At 36.8% G+C, this 24,151-nt stretch overlaps 1 protein-coding gene across 2 annotated transcripts in view; it reads right to left on the reverse strand.

Annotated features, from left to right (window-relative positions):
* The window catches only part of LOC106082348 (serine-rich adhesin for platelets), a 530,048-nt gene that overhangs the window by 7,863 nt on the left and 498,034 nt on the right, over nt 1–24,151 (reverse strand). The gene's annotated exons all lie outside the window — the stretch shown is intronic.

Below are 24,151 nucleotides of genomic sequence, written 5' to 3' on the forward strand. Positions count from 1 at the left end.
CAGACCCCTTACCCTAATTTTCAGAAACGCCAGATCGGAGATGGGTGGTGCGATTTAAGCGAAATTTTGTGTGCTCTCATATAGTATCCTTAAAATTAAAATTTGGTATCCAAATTTCGGATGGGGTACCTAGGGGGGCTGCCCCAACCTAAAACCTACCAGACATATATTTAGACCAATCACGACAATATGGGACTCAAATGAAAGGTATTTAGGATAAGAAAACGTATCTAATATCCAACTGTCGGACCAAGTGCTAGGAGGACCACCCCAAGCCCCAAAACATCCCTCAATCGGACATATTTACCAACCATGGCAATATGGGACTCAAATGAAAGGTATTTACGAGTAGAATATGAATCTGATATCCAAATGTGGGACCACGTTTCTGGGGGTCCACCCCTTCCCCAAAACACCCCCAAACTGGACTTATTTACTGACCATGGGAATATGGGGCTTAAATAAAAGGTATTTGAATGTAGAATACGAATCTGATATCTAAATATGGGACCAAGTGTTTGGGTGGCCGCCTCTCCCCAAAAACATCCCCCAAAGGGCACAAATTTACGACCATAGCAATATGGGGCTCAAATGAAAGGTCTTTGGGAGTAAAGCACGAATGTGATATCAATATTCGGGAAAAGTGTCTATGGGACCACCCCACCCCGACAACACCACCCAAATAGGAAGTATTTGCTGACTATTGCAATATGAGGCTCAAATAAGAGGATTTTTAGAGTAGAACACGAATCCGATATACAATATATTTTGAAGGCCAACTCATTGAGTGGCCGCGCATCCCCCAAAACACCCCCCAAGCCGCTCATGTTTGCCGACTATGAAAATATGGGGCTCAAACTAAAGGTAAGTGGGAGTAGACCACGTATCTGCTATCAAAATTAGGGGCCAACTGTCTAGCGGACGCCCCACCACCATAACAACCCCAAAATAGGACGTATTTTATCACCAACACAATTTGGGTCTTAATGAGGAACTAAATATTTATAGTTTTAAGGGCCAATAACCCAATGGCTATATGGGGTTCAAATAAATGATATATAAATATATGAGAATAGAGCACGTTGCTGATATATTTTCCGGGCTTAGTGTTTGGGCGACCTCTCCAATCCCCAAAACACCCCTAAATCGGGCATATTTACCGACCATGTCAATGTGGAGCTTAAATTGCAAATTTTACAGCGTGCCAAGTCTACGGTGGAAATGTTGAACTTTAAATCAGCGGCTATAATTCAGCAAATTTTGTTTCAACAGAAGAGGAAAAAAACAAAATTTTTGAATGTTTCAAAAAAGTGAGAATCTTGGAAACCCATCATCATGGATTCTGCTAAAAACTTAGTTGAAGGGCATAATTTAATTCTACATATCAAACTTTGGGTCAAACCTGCAAAAGTTAAAGCTTCTAGGAACCGAAAAAGGATGATCGAGAAACTGGTTTATATGGGAGCTATATCAGATGAAAGACTGATTTGGACCGTAATTGGCACAGTTGTTGGAAGTCGTAACAGAATGCTACATGCAATATTTCAGTCAAATCAGAACATTGCGGCTTGTAAGGATTCAAGAAGTCAAATCGGGAGAGCGGTTTATATGGGAGCTATATTAGGTTATAGACAGATTTGGACCGTACGTGCCACAGTTGTTAAAAGTCATAACAAAGCATTACATGCTCAATTTCAGCCAAATCAGGCAAAAATTGTGGCTTTCGGGGCCTCAAGAAGTCAAATCGGGAGAACGGGGTTAATATGGGAGCTATATCACGTTATAGACCGATTTGGATCGCACGTGGCAGAGTTGTTGAAAGTCATAACAAAGCACTACATGCAAAATTTCAGCCAAATCGGACAAAAGCTGTGGCATCGAGGGGCTCAAGAAGTCGAATCGGGAGAACGGTTACTATGGGAGCTTCAAGTCTGAACCGATATGGCCACTCAATAGGAAGTATCTGCGCAAAATTTCAAGCGGTTAGCCGTAGTTTCGATCGCTATCGTGGTTTCGACGGACGGACGAACAGGGCTAGATCGACTCAGAATGTCGAAACGATCCGGAATACATATATTTTATGGGGTCGCAGATCAATATTTCAAGGTGTTACAAACGGAATGACTAGATTGGTGTACCCCATCCTATGATGGTGGGTATAAAAAGGTTACAATTCATCGAAAGTAAATAAATAAATAAAAAAAAAATAAAAAAAAATTAATAAACAAAATACCTAAAAGATCGCAGAGAGAGGGTAACAGAAAGCAAAACAAGAGTTAAGCCTGAATGCAGTGCATTGCGTTGGTGAGAGGAAATTAGGAATTGGAGGGGGGAAAAGGATGTAGTGCTTATTGACATTTGTCTTAAATCTTTGGTATCAAAGTGGGTGGGAAAAACATTAGCCGGAAGTCGATTCCACATACGAACGCTTCGGGCGAAAAAAGAATTCTCTACATAATGCATTGTGCGGTCCGCTTGCCAATCAATTACAAACGGGTGTGAGTTCCTGTAATGTCTAGTATCCCTGACATACATCCTTACATCAGGAATGAGAAGACGAATATCAGACGAACACACACCAAAAAAAAACAAAGGATTAATATGAGAATAAATAGTACATCTACAATTAAAAGAATTATGTCATGCGTGTTAGTTAAACTGAACGATGTATTAACACACAGTCAAAATTCGAACATTTTATTCCATCTATTGTATTGAGTTCAGTTCAAATTATCTTTCACTATTGTTCATCGTACATAGTGAAAAAAGACTAATTTAGTTACATTTATTTAACGTTGAACAATAACGAAGATCATGTGATGTAATTATATTTTCGAAATGCATTAACTAAAAACGAATAAAATTGTCCTTAGCGCTATATAAAAATCAACTTCATTAGAAAGGAGTTAATTTAACCCAACCATTCTTTTTGAGTGTAGATTCGAACCTACATAAATATGGATCTACTGAAGATACTTCCACCACGGAATATCCCGTTTCACTTTGAACAAAACCTAGTTTAACTCACTACTAGCTCATGGAGAGCTATTAGCAGTGTCTGAAAGGCCGCGTTACAATACACAGAAAACAAACTTACAAGAAAGGATCTTTCTCCAGGTGCCCTATATGTAAGATACTCAATGCTTTCTCGGTGATCCTAGTAATATGTGGTTTCGAATGGTAATTTGTAATCCAACATTACTCTTTAGTACTTAGGCTGTTTTCCTATGGCTATAGTATGTCTATCCATCTTTTTCCAAGGGTAGTCAAATCTACACCTCCGTGTTGATAGACATATTATCAGCATATCCTACCAGTTCGTGCCTTTTGGAAGGCTCTGATTTTTTACCACTTGTTTCATAATCTTATGTTATGTTGTACTTCCTTTGCCATAAATTGCACTAAATACATATTACAAAATTTATGCAATAACTCCACTTTGGAGAAACAATAATAACTTAAATTTACGCAATAATTCTTCTTTAGAATGCAGAAATTCCTCCACGTAATTTGGATATATTTATGTATTTGAAAATAAAGCATTTGTGAATGGCATATTAATTTGTAAGATTTTAAAAATAACACCTTTAAATGTCAAAATTTACAAAACATCTTGTGTTTCACACATTAAAGACATAAAAATAAAAAAAAAAACTTTTGCGAAAAAACGTGTTCAGCTTTAATTTTTTCGGTCAATAATCGTCAAACTAATCCGCCGGCAAGCAGTTTCATATGTTATGTAAACGATTAAAGCCCATTAATATTGCCGATTTGTATGTGGTTCTTTAATAGCGCAATATTCATTTCTGTTAATCGAAATCCCTGTCAATATTTTATTATCACAATAAAGAAGAAGTACAAGAACGCGTTATCACCATTTATGTGCTAGTGAATTAAGGTCCGCTCGACTTTACGCCTGTCGGCTAAGTTTTATGTCGGTAATTTGTGATTTACTCAAAGGCCGATAAGATACACTGGCACTATTTTCTTACTTTTTAAGGTTTTTTGTTTTCATAAAAATGGTAATAAAGTAAAGTACACATGTAGTTCAATACAGGCAAAACTCGAAAAAATGAATCTTCAAATAATTCACTAGTCTGTACATATTAAACTTGGATAAACCAATCTATTGATACATTATATAGTGCGTATCAGGGCAAGAAATTACATTCAAATGAAATCTTTTGGAAGCAACATATAAATCTGAAAGAATTTCCAGAAAATATCATCATGTATGTTACGATAGCTTCCTAAAATGGGTCATATCTGTTCATATTTGGATAATGCCCCCATAAAAACTATCCTCCGAATTGACTTTTATAACCGTTGGAAGTTCAAAAATGGTTTAAACAAATCCATGACTAGAAATGGTCCCCATATAATCCGATCTTCAGATTTGACACCTGAGACCATAGATGCTCTAGTTATCTCATTTTCAGAAATCTTGGATCGCGATATTCACAACTCAATTAAACCCTCCTCTGTGCGAGCTTCTTGGCAGGGTGAACTTTTTCTATGATAACCGCATGATGCATGATTGCTTATTGTTGCTTATTAGAGTTAAAGCCCTAGGGTTCCGCTGGCATGGGATTCGACCTCTTTTTTGGCGGAGTGGCGTCGCTCAAATTTGTTCATATAAAGAACTTTTAAAATTTTATATTAAACTAGCTGAACCGGGCCCGCTCCGCTGCGCCTTCTTTTACTTTATATGAAACAAAATTATCCTTCGAATATGAATTTTCGACAATTAAAGAGCTTTTAGTCAAATACCATGCTACGAAAATAGTATATGCATATCGCTTAACTAACAGTATAACAATATAATTGCCTTTACCTGAATCCCATATGATCATTATTGGACTACGAATTCGCTCGGAGGATTTATTGTCATTTAAGTTTGGATGTTAGATGTACTCCATTCTTAAAAAACTTTATTTCATCCCGATATTCTCATGATGTCCCATTTAGGGGTGTTTTCGAGGAACGGTGCCCCAAAAACATGGCCTCACATTTGAATATTCGTATTCTACTCCCAAATACCTTTATTTGAGCCCCATATTGCAATGGTTAGTAAATAATTGCTGTTTGTGAGATATTTTGGGAAAGGGGTAGACCCCCGGAAAACTGCTCTCGAAAATGGATATTTATTTCGTGCTCTACACCACAATACCTTTCATTTGAGCCCCACATTGACATGGTCGGTAAATATGCCCAATTTAGGGATGTTTTGGAGAGTGGGGTGGTCCCCGAAACACTTAGCCCTGAAAATATATCAGCATCGTGCTCTATTCTCATATATCTATATATCATTTATTTGAACCCCATATTGCCAGTGGCTTCGAAATTGAATATCAAATTCGTTTTCTAATCTCAAACCTCTTATTGCAAAAGTCAGCAAATAAGTCCAGTTTGGGGTATGGGCCCTAAAAACTATCAATATCGAGCTCCACTGTCTTGAAGACACAAATTGTCTTGGTGAGCAAATACGTCCTATTTGGGGATTGTTATGATATAATATTCCTGGTCTACTTCTAAATACCTTTCACTTGAGCCCCATATTCCCATAGTCGCCAAACATGACCGGTTTGCGGCTCTTATTACAACCAATATTGGAATGGTCAGCAAATACGTTCTATATGGGCGTCGAGGGAAAAGTCTTTGGGAGCAAAGCAAAAATGTGATATCAATATTCGGGAATAAGTGTCTATGAGGCCAAGACACTTTTTCCCGAATATTGATATCACATTTTTGCTTTGCTCCCAAAGATTTTTCCCTCGAGGCCCATATTGCTATGGTCGTAAATTTGTCCTCTTTGGGGAGCGTTTTTGGGAGGGTCGGCCCCCAAAACACTTGACCTCACACTTGGATATCAAAGTCGTATTCTACACTAATATATACCTTTTATTTAAGCCCCATATTGCCATGGTTAGTAAATAAGTCCAGTTTGGGGGTGTTTTGGGGAAGGGGTCGACCCCTAGAAATTTGGTCCCACATTTGGATATCAGATTTGTATTCTTCTCGCAAATACGTTTCATTTGAGTCCCATATTGCCATGGTCGGTTAATATGTCAGATTTAGGGGTGTTTTGGGGGTTTGGGATGGTACCCCTAACACTAGGTTCGACAATTGGATATCAGATACATTTTCCTGCCCTAAATACCTTTCCTTTGAATCCCATATTGTCGTGATTGGTTTAAATATATATTTGGTAGGTTTTAGGGTGGGGCGGCACCCCTAGGTACCCTATCCGAAATTTGGATACCAAATTTTTATTTTTGGGTTGCTATAAGACAGCACATAAAATTTCGCCCAAATCGCTCCACCCATCATCGAGATCTGGCCTTTCTGAAAATTAGGGTAAGGAGGAGGGTCCGCCCCTCCCTTCAGATATCAAAAAATATAGTACCCTATTTTCACCACGGTATCATTGTGCACTATCAGTGAAAATTTCATAAACAACAACACAAATTGATTTTTATATACAAAAATATTATTACAAATGCTAATTTGTCCATGAACACTCCTTTAAGGAACAGGGACAAACTTCTCGCATATCAATGAGTGCTGTCCGATTCAAATTAAGTTCAATGATAAGGGGCCTCATTTTTATAGCCGAGTCTGAACGGCGTGTCGCAGTCCGAAACCTATTTGGGGAGTTCCATGGCATAGTAACACACAAATGTCGCCAGCATTAGGAGGGGATAACCACCGCTGAAAATTAATTCTGAAATTCTCGCCAGGATTCGTACCTAGGCGTTCAGCGTCATAGGCGGACAAGCTAACCTCTGCGCTGCGGTGGTCTCCAATAGTAATAATAATTCAATTTCTTTTATTTTCTGAAGATTTTTGTTCATTTTATTGTTGATACAGGGTGGCTGATGAAAGCCGCTACCAAAAAAAAATGTAATAACTTTTTTTCTATTTAATAATAATAATTTAATAATTAATTTAATTAAATAATTAATTAATTTAATTAATAATAATTTAATAATTAATTTAATAATTTAATTTAACATGAATAAAAGAAAAATGTATTCCATACACCGAAAAAAAAATGTAGCAATATTCATCATTGTAGCAATATTCATCAGCCACCCTGTATAATTCTACTTTATTCAGTTTTCTAGACATAAGGAGGTTCTACTGTATTCCAGTTTATAAGCTTGCATATTGTTTTGGTGAAACCTCATTTTTGTTGTTATTACAGTTCAAGTAAAACAATTTTTACACACTGACAGCTACGGCGGCAACGGCAATGACAAGGATGATGATATCAATTATCACCCATATACATTCAATCACTCATGCATAATTCATTTAATTTATAAATTTTGGATATACTTCCTGCGTAGCTAGCAAAGTTGTGGTTGTTACATTGTATTTTGCGGAGCAATAAATCAATTAGACAAATGGGAGACACTTTAAATTAGCAATGAAGGTAACAAAAGACGATTCATGTAGAAAAATTGTGCGTTGAAGTACAGTTCATTTAAAATTTGAATATGACAATTATGAGTACAAATAAAGAAATGCGATGATTGAAAAGCAAAGTCCAACAACAAAAGGGTATAATATATTTTGCGAAAGTTCAAAAATGTATTTTGTAATTTTCTAACAAATTTCAAATATTTAACAAGTAAGTACAAACTAAACTCGAATATAGTCAATCTATTCTATTATGACGCCGAACGTCTGGGTTGAAATCGCGATGTGAACATCAGAAAAATTTTCAGCTGTGGTTATCCCCTTACTAATACTAGCTACATTTGTGAGGTATCCTGCCATGTTAAAACTTCACTACCAAGTGGTGTCTCTATGCGGTATGCCCTTCGGACTCGGCATAAAAAAGAGGCTCCTTATCATTGAGCTTGAACTTTAATCCGACTGCACTCATTGATATGAGAGAAGTATCCACTGCTACTTAGTGGAATGTTCATGGGAAATTTAGTAGCATTAGTATTTTACGCTACAATAGTATTATGGCATAATAATAAAATTAACACAAATAATGATTGTGCAAGATTCATATTGTATAATTCTGAAATAGTTTCTAGAAAAATTCATGTGCGTTACGATAACGTCCTAAAATATGCAATATTGATTCATTTTTGGATAAGACTCCCAAATAAACTATCCTCCGATTTGACTTTTTGAACCCATGGATCCCTCAAAAATGAGTAAAACATGAGCCCCTAGAAGCTCCATACATCTAAGCAGAAATTTAGTACCTAAAGTACGTTAATCCGCTCTAGTAGCAGTAGTAGATGGACAGAATGTAATATACATTCCATTATTGATTGCGTTCAGAAAGTTCTTTTGACATGACATTAATTTTGGTAATCAGTACAGAAGGTCAAATGCACAGTTCATTTAACATGTGTATGAATTATGAAACGTTTTGTTGAGATCGGTTTATAAAGGAAATAAATCAGGGCTGTACTTAGTATGGAGTATTATGGTTATGGCATTCCAGTTACAAATGGAATCTGATACGGAATACGAATAACAATCGCTCATTCAAGAGTGCTTCGTGGTTTATTTCTCAGTATTTTACTGTAAGCGAGCAATTGGCATCTGTCTTTATACCCTCCACCATTCCGTTTGTAACTCATTGAAATGTTGGCATAAGACTCCATAGAGTATGTATCGACAGCTTAATATGAAAAGGGCCTTACTCGATTTTTTGTTATTTTACAAGACAATGAAAACACTTGACTTTGAATATCGTCATCTTTTGAATATCTTTAGAAATCTATTATATCCACCAACAATGGCAAGGTGCGTCTGTCGTTTGTCTTCCAGAATAAACAAGAAAAGTTATTTTGGAAAAAATTGAGTAAGTCCCTTATTAAGCCATTAATCCCTGGAGAACGTATTTCTGAACACAAAAACCGACCTCGACTGTCGCAGATCTCTCAACGAGATGCGTGAACAGTTCACAATTCACCTGTTCTGGGCGCCAGGCCGAGCTTGCGAGACAAGGAACTCCCCTTCACATTACAGGGATACTGGAATCTGTCGGTATGCCTCTAGCGACATGTAAGCTAAGTTTTCAGGACCAGGCCCGAAGGACAACCAATGATAGATGGTTACAAAGAGGGGGATGTGAGCACTCCAAAACTAAGTGGCCTATCTAGACTCGAAGAGGTCTACCGCTTTTTTGTCATTGGCTAGAACCGATGTCTCAGTCATTGTGTCCGTCATGAAAGGTGACTGTCTAATCGGGAAACATGCTGACAGTTGCCAGAAACGACTTTTGCAGAAGCTGTGAGGACATCGAAGAAGAAGAGACTATAGAACACCTTCTGTGTGTGCGTCACGCACTACCAGTCAGAAGGGTTTCCACTTTAGGTTCTCATTTCTTTGAGAACCTGTCGCAAGTTATTGTGATTTTTAAAGCGATCTGGATGGTTCAACGGTAGGAACTAGAAGCCATATTTCTTCTTCTCTTCCTGTGGTATCACAATGGACGAAAACGTCTAAGTGAGTCTGATGGCAGACTGCCTAACCTCACCTAACCTAACCTATTAAGCCATCGAAGGGCGCCCCGGTAGCCGAGTTGGTAGCGGGCTTGGATTACCAGTATAGGGGTCGTGGGTTCGATTCCCGCCAAAACCCTTGGTCTGTCACTACTGTGGTATTACAATGGACTTAAAATTGTCTAAGTGAGTCCTGAAAAGACTGCCACTCTTACCTAATCTAAACTAAGCCATCGATATATTCTTGATCGCCATGACATTTTAAGTCGATCTTTGGAAAGCACACTAATTTTCGAAGGAGTAAAGCTAGGGTCTTGAAATTTTGTAAAAATATTTCCTATTAGTGTAGGTCGGTTAGGATTGTAAATGGGCCATATCGGTACATGTTTTGATGTAGCTCTCATATTAAACTGATCTTCCGATTATACTACTTGATCGTCTAGAAAGCGCTTTTCTTATCCGATTTGGCTGAAATTTTTGGACTCCGACTTTTCTATGGCATTAAATAGATGCGCCAAGTATGGTCCGAATCGGTCCCAAAGCTGACAAAGCTCCCATATAGACCAATCTCCTGATTATACTTCTTGAAATTCTATAAAGCGCAATTGCTATCCAATTTGTCTTAAATTTTCCTCATTTACTTTTCATATGTCCCCAACATAGGTGTTAAGTATGGTTTGAATCGACCTGAAACCTGGCATAGCTCTAAAATAAACCAATCTGCTGAATGCACCTCATGAACCCTTAGAGGGCGCAGTTCTTGTCTGATTTAGCTGAAATTTTGCACAACGACTTCTCCTCCGCCCTCCAACATAGAAGCCAAATATGGTCCAAATCGCTTCATAGCCTGACATAGCTCACATATAAACCGATCTCCCGATTTTACTTTTTAAGCCCCTTTGGGCGCAATTCTTATCCGATTTTGAGTTTCAAATTTTGCAAAATGACATCTACTAAGGTCTCGAGCATCCACGCCAAGTATGGCCCGAATCGGTCCATAACCTTATATAGCTCTAATAACATAGAGATACCGGGCAAAAAACTTGACAAATGCGATCCATGGTGGAGGGTATATAAGATAAAGGCTCAAGAAGTCAAGATCCCAGATCTGTTTACATGGCAGCTATATCAGGTTATAGACCAATTTAAAGCATATTTGGCACAACTGTTGGAAGTCATGACAAAACACTTCTTGCAAAATTTCAGCCAAATCGGATAGGAATTGCGCCCGTTAGAGGATCAATAAGTCAAGATCCCAGATCGGTTTATATGGCAGCTATATAAGGTTATGAACCAATTAAAACCATATTTGGCACAACTGTTCGAAGTCTTAACAAAACACTTCTTGCGCTCTCTAGTGTCTCAAGAAGTCAAGATTCAAGATCGGCCTGGGATAAAAACTTTGTTCAGCAGACAGATGCCAAGTTCAAATAAGAATAATGTACATATCCTTATACATTAAAAAAAAAAATAATAAATAAACAATGTCCAAATAAATGCAATTGCAATTTAACGTTAATTAGAAAGAAGCAAAAAACCTAGAAAAAAAGAAGAACAAAAAATGTATAACTTTCAAATTAGAATTTAACTCAAGGGAGTTCATACAGAAAAACTCAAGTTGCGCCTAACAACAGACAGCTGCAGACACAGGTATGAAACGAATGAACATACACATGAGGAGAAAAGTATGATAATAAAGAAATAACTTAAAACTTTTATAACAAGGGAAGAATATTAAATAAAAGTAATTGAAAACAGTTTGAATGTTCATGGGAAATTTGCATTCGCAAAAGTGTGTTGTGGTCTGGATAATTAAACCCATAACAAAATTCCACGCCAAAGAGATATCGGATGTCATAAAATCCATTAAAATATGACTTGAGTTCTATGGAATAAATACCAAGATATACAATACAAAACAGAAGGGGGAAACCCAATTAAATCAAAAAGAAGGCCTTGCGAAAATTAGTGTATATCGCATCGATCTTACATCCCTAACATAAGAACTTTAGTAGTCATTCACCTCCCTTTTAAAAAACCCCATGTTAAGATGTACAATATTTCGAACTAAGCATATGAACAATTTCTCAAACAGTTTTGAAATACCACTATGTTTTGTGACTGCTCTATAATTCATCCATACTTCTGAGGTTGTATAATATGACTATTATTCCACAATAAGAAATATATTTATAGACCAAGGAGGCCACCGTAGCGCAGAGGAAAGCATGTCCGCCTATGACGCTGAACGCCTGGATTCGAATCCTGGCGAGACCGTCAGCGGTGTTTTTCCCCTTCTATGTAAAACTTTTATCCAAAGAGGTGTCACACTGTGGCATGCCGTTCGGACTCAGATATAAAAAGGAGGCCCCTTGTCATTGAGCTTAAACTTGAATCGGACTGCACTCATTGATACGTGAGAAGTTTACCTCTGTTCCTTAGTGGAATGTTCATGGGAAAAATTTGCATTTGCATTTATAGACCAAAGAAAAGTTAGGCAAATCCTTCAGGAGAACATACAACAAAGGTGCACAGTTTCTCAAATTTTCCAAAGTTTAAATTTTCTCTTTGATGCATCACACTTTTACCCCCTACTGTATGTCTGCAGCAGGAAACTAAATGTAGCAAGCATGAAACGAAAACTTCTTTTTTCGTTTAACACCTGCCATCTTTATTGGTCATCGGAGCAAAATACGATACACCAGACAATTTTGCAGAAATATACTCGTAGAGGCAAAAACAAAGAGAAAAACTTTTCAGCAAACCAAATTAGAAGCAAACTGTAAAATGAAAATAAACGAAGACGCTAACGGATGAAAATATTGGTGGAGTAAACAGTAGCTATCTTTCATAAGGTGTATGAACGGATATACAAAATCAGCAGACAGAGATTGTAATCTCTAGAAAGCTTGGAATCTAGGAAGAAAAAGCAAACTAGTGAGTATAGAATGGAGAACAAAGCAACTGAAGTGGTCTGTCTGCCATGAGGAGTGATGAATGAGCCAATGGCCATAGGAAGTAGTTGATAGTATGTCGATATTTGGGAAACAAGTGAAAGACGTTTAAAAGGCGTTTAAATAAAAATTAAATACGAGATAGATACCAATTATTTTTATTTAGTTTAAAAAATACAACTAACACTAATCACAAAACATATACTGAGTCTTATATATGCAAATTTGCCCATGCATTAAAGAACAGGGTAAACTTCTCACAAATCTATGAGTGCTGTTTGATTCAATGCTATGGGACCTCCTTTTTTATAGCCGAGTCTGAACGGCGTGTCGCAGTGCGGCATTACAAAGGGTGTCCCTTATCATTGAGCTTAAACTTGTATTGGACAGCACTCATTAATATGAGAGAAGTATCCTCGCTGTTCCCTATTGGAATTTTCATGGGCAAATTTGCATAAATCAAATTAATATATCAAAATAAATACGAGGTAGATATTTTGAAAAATGTGATTTTATAATTTAATGTCACGTTTCATTGTTAGTGGATGTACGAATATGAATTTTGCGTACTGTATCTTCCTCAGTGGTTCAGAGTGTTATACAATATAATCGGCTCCGCAAAACTTTTACGTTGGATTATGTGTTTTTCCTATGGATGAAGATGGGCTGTATCAAAAAATATAGCAAAAATTGGAATCTTATGCTCAGTGTACAAGAAACACGGCAAGGCAATACATGATAAATAGAGAGAAACTAGTTGAACCGGGCCCGCTCCGCTGCGCATTCTTTTACTTTATTTGGAAGAAAATTATCCTTTGAATATTTATTTTCGACAAGAGCTTTAAGAGCTTTTAGTGAAATAATATGCTACGAAAATAGTATATGTATATCGCTGGACTAACAGTATAACAATATAAATGACTGTATCGAATCCCGTATGCTCTTTATTGGTCTATGAATTCGCTCCGAGGGCTTAGGGTCATTAACGTTTGGGTGTTAGATACCCTCCTTTCTTAAAAGTCTTTATTTCAGCTTTTATTTATTATCACGATTTAGGGTTGTTTTCGGGGGCGAGGTGGTTCCCTAGACACTTGGCCCTGGAAAAAATATCGGCATCGTGCTCTTAAGGGAGTTTATGGGATGGGGCGTCCTCAAACACTTGGCTCCAAAATTTTTACTCTTTGAGGAGTGTTTTAGAAAGGGGCGGTGCCCCAAATACATGGTCCCACATTTGGATATCAGATTCGTATCTACTCCCAAATACCTTTATTTGAGTCCCATATTGCTATAGTCAGTAAATAATTGCTGTATCTGGGTGGTTTGGGAAAGGGGTAAACATCCGAAAAATTGGTCCCAAAAGTGGGTATCAATTTCGTACTCATCTCCTCAATATCTTTCATTTGAAGCCCAAATTGACGTGGTCGGTAAATATGAGCGATTTAGGAGTGTTTTGTGATCCCACTCCACTCCCCCTAACATTTAGCCCTTAAAATATATCAGAATTGTGCTCTACTCTCAAATACCATTTTTTACCCCATATTGCCACTGGCCTCAAAATTGGATATCAAATTCGTTTTCTAATTTCAGATACCTCTCATTTAAACCCCTATTGCAAAAGTCAGCAAATATGTCCGGTTTGGGGTATGAGCACTAAAAACTATGAATATCGAGATCCACTCCCTTTAAAACTCAAATTGCCAGGGTGGGCAAATATGACCTATTTCGGGGTTGTTATGGGGGTGGGACGTTCCCTAGGCAGTTGGTCCCAAATATTGATATCAGATTCGTGGTCTACTCCCAAATACCTTTCATTTGAGCTCCATATTTCATAGTAGGCAAACGTAATCGGTTTGGAGGGTGTTTTGGGGGATGGGGCGGCCCCATGGACACTTCTTCCCGACTATTGATATCAAATTCGTGCTTAGCTTCCAAAGACCTTTCATTTGAGCCATATATTGCTATGGTCATAAATATGTCCTATTTTGGGGGATCTTCTAGGCGATGGTCAGTTAATAAGTCCTGTTCTTCGACGATGACGAAGCAAACCTCTATACTACTCACTAAAGTAGTTCTTCCCAAAAAGGATGCGGTATATTCAGCCACCTAAACTCCTTTTGCCAAGGGAAAACGCCAAGGTGCACGATGTGGGCCTCGCACGCAACCAGGGACAACACCACACAATTAATTTAACTATCTGTCCACCAGACCACTATGGAAGCAACTTATTTTGGCCAACAATTGTTGGATGAAAACGAAAAGTTGTTATCACCAGCGTTACCGTTGGCAAAATTTTGAGAAAGGGCCACAAAAAGTAGCACAATTTTTCTAGAAAGGTGGCACAAAAGTGGCATATTCAATATAGGCATAAAGTTCGATTAAGTCTATTCGTTTGCATCATCGACTATGCATTACAAGATTTCTGGACGATTTCTCTCACTCTGGAGAGCATTGCATGATTATTGAAAGCCATAATAGTACAGCATTTGGACAATTTAAGTCAAATTTAATAAGAATTTGCTCTCCTTTGCTCGGGATAGCGGCACTTAGGGGCCTATATCACCATATTGACCGATTCGTATAAAACTTGGTACTAATGTTGTAAGTCAAAAGATTGGGTTTTGTGCCAAATTTCAGACAAATCGGATGAAAATTGAGGCTTCTAAGGGCTCAAGAATTCAAATCCGGGGATCGGTTTATATCGGAGCTATATCTGTTTATAGACCGATTCGGATCATATTTGGCTTGGATGTTGAAAGTTATAACTCAAGTCTATGTTCCAAATTTCAGCCAAATCCGATGAAAATTGATGCTTCAAAGGGCTCAAAAGCCCAATCCGGGGTTCGGTTTATATGGGGGCTAAATCTATTTATAGACCGATTCGGATCATATTTGGCATGGATGTTAAAAGATATAACTCAAGTCTTTATTCCAAATTTCAGCCAAATCGAAAAAATTGAGGCCTAGGGGCTGAAGAAATCAAATCCGGGGATAGGTTTATATGGGGGCTAAATCTGTTTATAGATCTATTCGGATCAAACTGTGCATGGATGTTGAAAGTTATAACTCAAGTGTTTGTTCTAAATTTCAGTCAAATCGGAAGAAATTTGTGGCTTCAAAGGGCTCAAGAAGTCAAATCCGGGGATCGGTTTATATGGGGGCTATATCCAAATCTGGACCGATACAGCCCAAGTGCATGGCTAGATAGACTCAGAATGTCGAGATGATCCAGAATATATATTTATGGGGTCGCAGAGCAATATTTCGAGGTGTTACAAACGGAATGACTATACTATGGTGATGGGTATGAAAATTGATGCAGTTTCGGTAAACAGCTTTTAGCATACGGTCGGACAGCAACAAAATTTCTAAATGGATTGGTTTTTTCGACCATATTCGGCAAGAATGTAAAATGCAAATTTGCATCAAGGAACGGAGAGCAAACTTCTCATATTTCAATGAGTGCAAATTCTCGAGCAGCCTTTCTCGTGTTTCGAGATATTGACGGACGAATTGACGCCACTAAGCCTACTCAGAACGATCGACATAATATATACACGATCACTATTTCGATTAGCTACAAGCTCAAATATGAAAAGAGAACGATAAGAACGATCGACATAATATATACACGATCACTATTTCGATTAGCTACAAGCTCAATTATGAAATAAGAATGACCCCAATGGGTGGGTATGAATAGTTGCTAATGAAAGTATTCCTATGAACATTCATGGTTTAACCCAATAAAAGGGGACCTTCAATATATAGTCAAATCTGAACAACATGTCTCTAAGAGATACCTCTTCGTAAAAATCATTTTTTGAAGAGGTGTCGCCATCAATTGTGATGGGAGTACCATCTCTGGAAAAAAACTTTAGATACTTACGTCAAGATTCGAACTATATACCAAGGTTATTTGAGTGAAAACCAATAATAAAAGAATGATTTTTGAAAAGTGACACAGGGGAGTGGCCCAAAATAGGAAGATTTTATTTGAAGGAGAAATTAATTCCCTGCGAGTTTATTCCCAGAGAGTTTTAAGAATCTTTTACAATAAGCATAGTGCATCTCTAATTTAGTACAACAAATAGAACACTGATTTTTATTTATTTAAAATTTTTAACATTCTTCCACAGAACACAGCATTCTTTTCTTAAACAGTTGATTGCCAGTTGCTATTCATTTCCTAAAATAGAGTACAACGGCTGAGTGCTAACCCCAACTCCTTCAAATTGTGACCAGCCAGACAATTTCCTGTTTTACTTCAAAAGCACTCACAAGTACTTACGGTTAAGCTACAGGAAAACCCTAAATAGAGTCAACTGAAGATTTCATCTTGATGTTGGCAGTTGTTGTAGGAGTAGCAGCTCTAGCAAAGGATGGAGTAGGTGTTGAATCTTGTTCTAAGGTAGACTAGACATTTAAGGTATATTGCCTGCATAGGTATTTGCATGTCTGTATATAACTGTATGCAATTCTCATATAGGTGTTTTTAACCCTTTTGTAGTAATGTTAATAATAAGGTGGAAAGAAATGTGAAGTAAAGTATGAGTATTTAAAACAAAGTCAATCGCATGTTATGAAGGTGATGTGCACATATTTAAAATATTGCTTCAGAGTCGGTATACATGATGAAACAGTCAATCCATGTATAAAATTTATATACATCTTACAATCGGTTATAGTTGGGCTGCTATCATCCTGCAGGAGTAAAAAGAGCACAGTGCCTTACGGCTTCGGAGAGACGTCTCGACCTCCTGTACCACCTAGTGAGGGGCCGTCTCAACCGACCTGTCTTTGAGGTATGCATGTTGTGCCCTACTCAAGTTCTGCGGCGTCAGTATGACAGACTAATAGGCCTGTCTCAAAAGTTTTACTCAAAAGATTTCCATGGAAAATTTAGTGGAGTAGATGTAATAGAGAAATACATTCATTCGTCTAGCTTATAATATAGTTTAGTTTATAGTTTATACTGATAAAGTAAAAGTTGAACAACTTCCGTAGGTGATGTTAAACAATTATTGATCAACAAAATCGGTCCACCTTATATGAATTACACCCGCTAAACACAAAAAACGCACAAAAGTGACACGTGTATTTATATCTTCTTTATCTAAGTTCTATGGCCTTTGAATAGGTATTATGTTTCATATAGAGATAGGGCGGTTCACGTAAAAAATATATATTCTATAATTGAAATAAGGTTGTTGTGTCTCAACGAAAAAAATTCTACTATTTTTGCTCGTTTCACAGTTAAAATCATAAGTCCTTGTCTTTGAGTCTATTAAATATTGAATTGAATATTTCAATGGATTAATATTTCAAAAAAATAAAGAAAATTTTTATCATCCTGTCCCAAAAGTTTTCGATTTCTACATCTTTAAGGAAATATATTGAAACACTTCTAAGATTTATATATACAACAAAATGAGTACTCGTAACAATAGATTTTAATTCTGTGAAGCACATTATTATTAACTCTACTATGTTGGGAATATCACAATAAACAAACGACGAAAACAGCGATGCAACAACACCAACAGTAACACAATCTAACATAGAACTTCAAGTTGAAGTTCACATAAGTAAAATTTAGACTTTAGCTTGCGTATGGGAAGTAGAAATATAAAAGTACCATAAAAAATATTTTAAGAAGAACACATAAAAAACACCACAAAATCTAAACAACATTGAGCTGTGTAGGAGGAGGCGCAGTAAAATGAGCTGAAGGTGAAGGAGCCAAAGAAGAAGGGTCTGGGTGGACACTTTTGTGTGCAAGAAAAAAATTAACAACTTCCGCATTAAAAAAAGTATCACATGAATCGGGGAAACATATGCATATACCTATATTCAAAGCGATGGGGTATTAAGAGACAAACATACCCATACGACATGTTATTATATGGGAATATAGGTACAGAGAGCTCCATTAAAATATTTATAGCCAAATAATACTTGTATTATTATACAATAGAATACAATACTACAATACAATAGAATACAATACTTGTATTTAGGTATAATTTAGTGTAAGAAAACGAATTTTGTGTGCATATCTTAAAAATGCGAAATATATGCAAACTGTACGAACCAAAATAGATACATTTAGAATTTTAAAAAACTTAACGGTTACGTTTTTAAGTATTTTTATGGATATAAAAGTGATCTTTATGTCCGTTTCATCTAATTATCCTTCACGCCTCCTTCGGACCCGCCACGTCCAATTTTGTACTAAACTCCCGATTTAGTGTCTTAGGCATATAAAAGCCGCATTTTTTTTTTTGCCCGATTTCGCTGAAATTTGGCGTAAACCGTTGTATTAAGTGCATTGATATCAGTGCCGAATATGGTTCAGATCGGCCTATATCTTAATACAGCCCCAAATATAGCCCGATCTCCCAATTTAAGGTATAAGGCCAATAAAAGCCGCATTTTTTATCTGATTTCGTTGAGATTTGACACAACCCGTTCTATAAAATCCTTAATATAAGCGCCGAATATGGCGCCGATCGGTCTAACATTACCCCCATATAGACCGATCTCCCAATTTGAGGTATAAGGCAAACAAAAAGTTGAATTTTTTCGATAACGATGAAATTTGGCACAATCCGTTGTTTAAAAATCCCTAATATATGTGCCGAATGTGGTTGAGATCGGTCTATATCTTAATATAGCCCCCATATAGACCGATCTCCCGATTTGCGGTATTAGACCAATAATAGACGCATTTTGTATCCCATTGCGCTGAAATTTGGCACAAACCGTGGTATTAAGTTTTTTTATATATCTGTTGAATATGTTTCAAATCAGTCTATATCTTAATATAGCCGCCATATACACCGATATTACGATTTTAAGAATAAGGCCAATGAAAGCCGCATTTATTAACCGATTTCGCTGAAATTTGGCGCAACCCGTTGTATTTAGTTCCTTGATATCTGTGCCGAATATGTTTCAGATCGGTCCATATCTTAATAAGCCCCAAATATAGACCGATCTTCCGATTTGAGATACAAAGCCAATAAAAACCGCATTTTTTATCTGATTTCGTTGAGATTTGGCACAACCCGTTCTATAAAATCCTTAATATAAGCACCGAATATGATGCCGATCGGTCTACATCTTAATATTGCCCCCATACAGACTCCCGATTTGAGGTAAATGGGCAATAAACGCTGCATTTTTTAGTCCGATTACGATGAAATTTGGAACAATCCGTTGTTAAAGAGCCTTGATATATGTGACGAATGCGGTATTAGACCAATAATAGACGCATTTTTTATCTGATTGTGTTGAAATTTGGCACAACCCGTGGTATTAAGTTTTTTGATATCTTTGCTGAATTTGCTTCAGATCAGTCTATATCTTTATATAGCCACCTTATACACCGATCTACCGATATGAGGTATAAGGCCAATGAAAGCCGCATTTATAATCCGATTTCGCTGAAGTTCGGCACAACCCGTTATATTAAGTTCCTTGATAACTGTGCTGAATATGCTTCAGATAAGTCTATGTCTTAATATAGCATCCTTAAATTTCATGGTAAATATGGTCCAGTTACGGTCGATATCTTAATTTAACCCCCGAACTCAAAAAATTGTGAACCTCAACACTAGTTTAAATGAATTAAATTTGGGAAATGTTGAATTTCCTATGGCGCTAAAGAATAGTATGCTCGTTGCAAGTTCAACAATGTCTTTATAGCTACGAAATTGTTTATATAAAGTATTAGTCCACTTTCAACTTCCCACAGGTAAAATATGAACTAAAGAGCTTTGAAAATTAAAGACGAAAATATTGAAAAAATCGCTTTTTGCGATCACTCTGGACCAGTGCTTATTAAATTGTTCTTAATTTTAAGTATGTATTAGTGAACTCAAGAAGTGGGAATCTTTATTTCTTTCAGTAGTTCATTCAGTAATAAATTTCAGAAAAGGTATTGTCAACGATGATATGCTTTTGCCAATGTTAAGTAAAATTCTCGCTTATTTTAAAAATAATCGTTTAAGAAAAATTACTAACTCCACTATTTTGTAAGCATTGTAAGCTATTTTATCTATACTAACGAGTAGTTAGTTTTATTCGCAGAACGTTTATTTTCTCACTCCTTAGGAATTTTTAACTTATCGTGAATAAATATCATGGACTAACGAGTATTATGTAATTAACTTCTATTTACGAAAAGCATTTTTCTGAGTGCATATAGACCGATTTTCCGATTTAAGTTCTTAAGCCCATAAAAGCCGTAAAATTTTAAAGAATGAGTTATACTAGTTTACTCGACATCAAACGAATATGGTCCATATCAAACCTTTTTTCCAATTTCGCTGAAGTATTGTATTATTCCTCTCAACACCCAGTGTTCCAAATTTCACACAAATCGAGTAATAAATGATCCTTTTATGAACTGAAAACTTTAGTATAAAGTTGGAAATTTTTATCAATTTCATTCAATATCAGTGTTTTTTAAGTTCAGTTACTAAGAAATTTGTAGAAAAGTACGTAACTCAATAAAAAAATTAAAATTTTTGTTCCAAATTTGGCCGTTGCAAGTTGGGTTGCCATCCATAATCGTCGCATTATTAAGTTGAATGGACGCTTAAAAAATTTTGCGAAGGCGTTTTAAAAGTTTCAACTATTCTTTTTCTGTATTTGTGATACTTATAATACCTAATTAATTAAAATTTTAATCAAATGCTTCAACATATATTACCAAAATACTATCTATTTTAAAATTAAGTCGCTTTCATGCTTAATAGTCAAAAACCATAATTATTTCACTTTTAGTAAAACTTATAAATGTGGTTTATTCCCCACTTTTTATTTTTTTTTATACTTCGGTAATGTCCATACTTATCACTTATATGCAACCGTTTCGTTACAGAGCCAGTTCGCACAAGACATCAAACTAATGATAATTTATCTTTAAACTGTCCTTATTGTCGTGGACGTTTCCTATACGTCTTGCTCATTTACCTCATGGGAGGATTCAACATCAGTCAATGTATTTTTATACCCACCACCGTAGCATAGGGGGTATATTCATTTAGTCATTCCGTTTGCAACACATCGAAATATCAATTTCCGGCCCTACAAAGTATATATATTTCAGATCGTCGTAAAATTATAAGATGATTTAACGATGTCCGCGTGTCTGTCCGTCCGTCTGTTGTAACCACTCTACAGTTTAAGTTCTTGAACTGGCCAAATCGTACCATATCTGGATATAGCTGCCATATAGATCTATTTTCCGATAAAGGGTCTTATGCCCATCAAAACTTTACTTTATATGGTTTTATATGGTTCAGATCCGACTATATTTAGATACAGCTACCATATAGACCGATCTCCCGATAAAGGGTCTGAAGACCATAAAAGCTTTATTTAAAACAGTGGATTATTTCAAGCTTCCTGACATCTGAACCAAAAATGCTTCAGATCGGATTATATTTAGATATAGCTGCCATACAAACCGATCTCTCGATAAAGGGTATGAAACCCATAAAAGGTTTATTTTTATCCGATTTCGCTGAAATACAAAATTCAACAGTGACTTATATTTATTAGACCACTCAATATCCGTGCCGAATTTGGGTGCATAAGTTATCCAAATTTCACCAGATTGTGGCGAAAGGGGGTTTCCATATCCACCCGAGGTGGTGGGTATCCAAAGTTCGGCCTGGCCGAACTTAATGCCTTTTTACTTGTTTGTGTATCATATGCAGTGATGTCCGCTTATTTCACACAAATCACTCTACATTCAATTTGGCGTTTTCAAACCCTTAACATTAACAGATTAACAAATTATTGGGACACTTACTAAATTTGTTAAAACATATTATGTGTTTCAATTCAACATGTCCTCATTTTTGTCACTCTCTGTGTAAATCCTTATGAGAACTTCTAATGTTCTTGGCCAAAATACACATGTCTGTTAAATGTTAAACGACATACTGTGTACTGTGTGGTTCATTGTCATGGGTTCCCAAGTTGATTGTCTTGCTCCTTGTCCTCAATGGTGTTTTGTACTCTAGCTGATGTGTACTCGCAAACAAAGTTCTATGTGAAAAGATACTCTTGATTTAAGCAGCTTATTTTCCAGATACTTTAAAAAGGCTCACTTACATGCACTGAGATTTATACGATATGTGTGCGTTTCTTATTACGGCGTTGTAATGATAACAAAAACACTTCAGAGGCCTATATAAACAATGAACCCAATAAATGGATATGGGTCGTTCCGAATGAGAAAAGGGTTAAAGGCAATAGGTTACAGGCAACATCCCATTAGGGAGGAGGATTTAGTTACGCTCAATTACAAGAAGCCTCCTTTCCATAGCCAAATTCAAATGACTTGAGTAGAGATGCTTTACTTATTGAAATTCTTACTGTAGTAGGATCAAGCGAAGATCCTTGCAATAAAAGTGGGAAAATGACTACGGTATACTAATGCATTAATAACATTATGCCTTCAGAAATTCGTTTTTCATTAAATCTCTGGAGAACTTATTTCTGAATTTAAAAACCGCCCTCGACTTTTGTACATCCCTCAAATAGATGGGTGAACAGTCTAAAATGCCCATATCTTGATTGCAGGCTGCAAACTTGACGAAGTCTAACACTTTGCTGTCATCGGCTAGAACAGAAGTCTCACTCATTGTGACTGTCTGAATGGAAAATATGCTGAATGGACTAAAGGTTTCAAGTAAAGATATCCGCAAAAGTTGAGATGATAATGAGGATGAGAAAAATACAAAATATCTAATGTGTGCGTTATTTCTCTGGGGACTTGTTTGATTTGCGGATGTGAACCTTCGCAAGTTATAAGGCTATTTAAAGCCACCTGGCTGATTTAAGGGCAGAAATAAGAAGGCATCTTATTACCTTATTATACCCTCCGCCATAGGATGGCGGTATACTAATTTCGTCATTCTGTTTGTAACACCTTGAAATATGCGTCTAAGACCCCAAAAAGTATATATATTCTTGATCATTATGACATATTAAGTCGAAGTAACTATGCCCGTTCGTCTGTCCGTCCGTCCGTCTGTCTGTCGAAAGCACGCTAACTTTTGAAGGAGTAAAGTTAGCAGCTTGAAATTTTGCACAAATACTTCTTATTAGCGTAGGTCGGTTGGGATTGTAAATGGGCCAAATCGGTCCATGCTTTGGTATAGCTGGCATATAAACCGATCTTGGGTTTTGACTTCTTGAGCCTCAAGAGGGCGCAATTCTCGTCCGATTTGACTGAAAAATTTCTGTGCTAAGTATGGTCCAAATCGGTATATAATCTGATATAGCTGTCATATAAACCGATCTTGGGTCTTGACTTCTTGAGCCTCTAGAGAGCGCATCCGATTTGACACAAATTATGTACAACGGATTCTCCCATGGCCTTCAACATACGTGTGCAATACGGTCTGAATCGATCTATAGCTTGATACAGCTCCCATATAAACCGATCTACCGATTTTGCTTCTTGTGCCCCGAATCGGACTATAACTTGATATGGCTCCTCCTCCGTCCGTATTCATTATTTTGTGTTTTCCTACAAAAAGATACTGCGCAACAAACTCGACAGTTGCGAACCTTGGTAGAGGGTATATAAGATTCGGCCTGGCCGAACTTAGCACGCTCTTACTTGTTTCTCCCGTTCTTGTGGCATTTCAATTTACTAAAATGATGCAGACTGATATCAATATTTCGATGTATTTC

Source organism: Stomoxys calcitrans, chromosome 2 (genome assembly GCF_963082655.1).
Source record: "Stomoxys calcitrans chromosome 2, idStoCalc2.1, whole genome shotgun sequence".
Lineage (NCBI taxonomy): Eukaryota > Metazoa > Arthropoda > Insecta > Diptera > Muscidae > Stomoxys > Stomoxys calcitrans.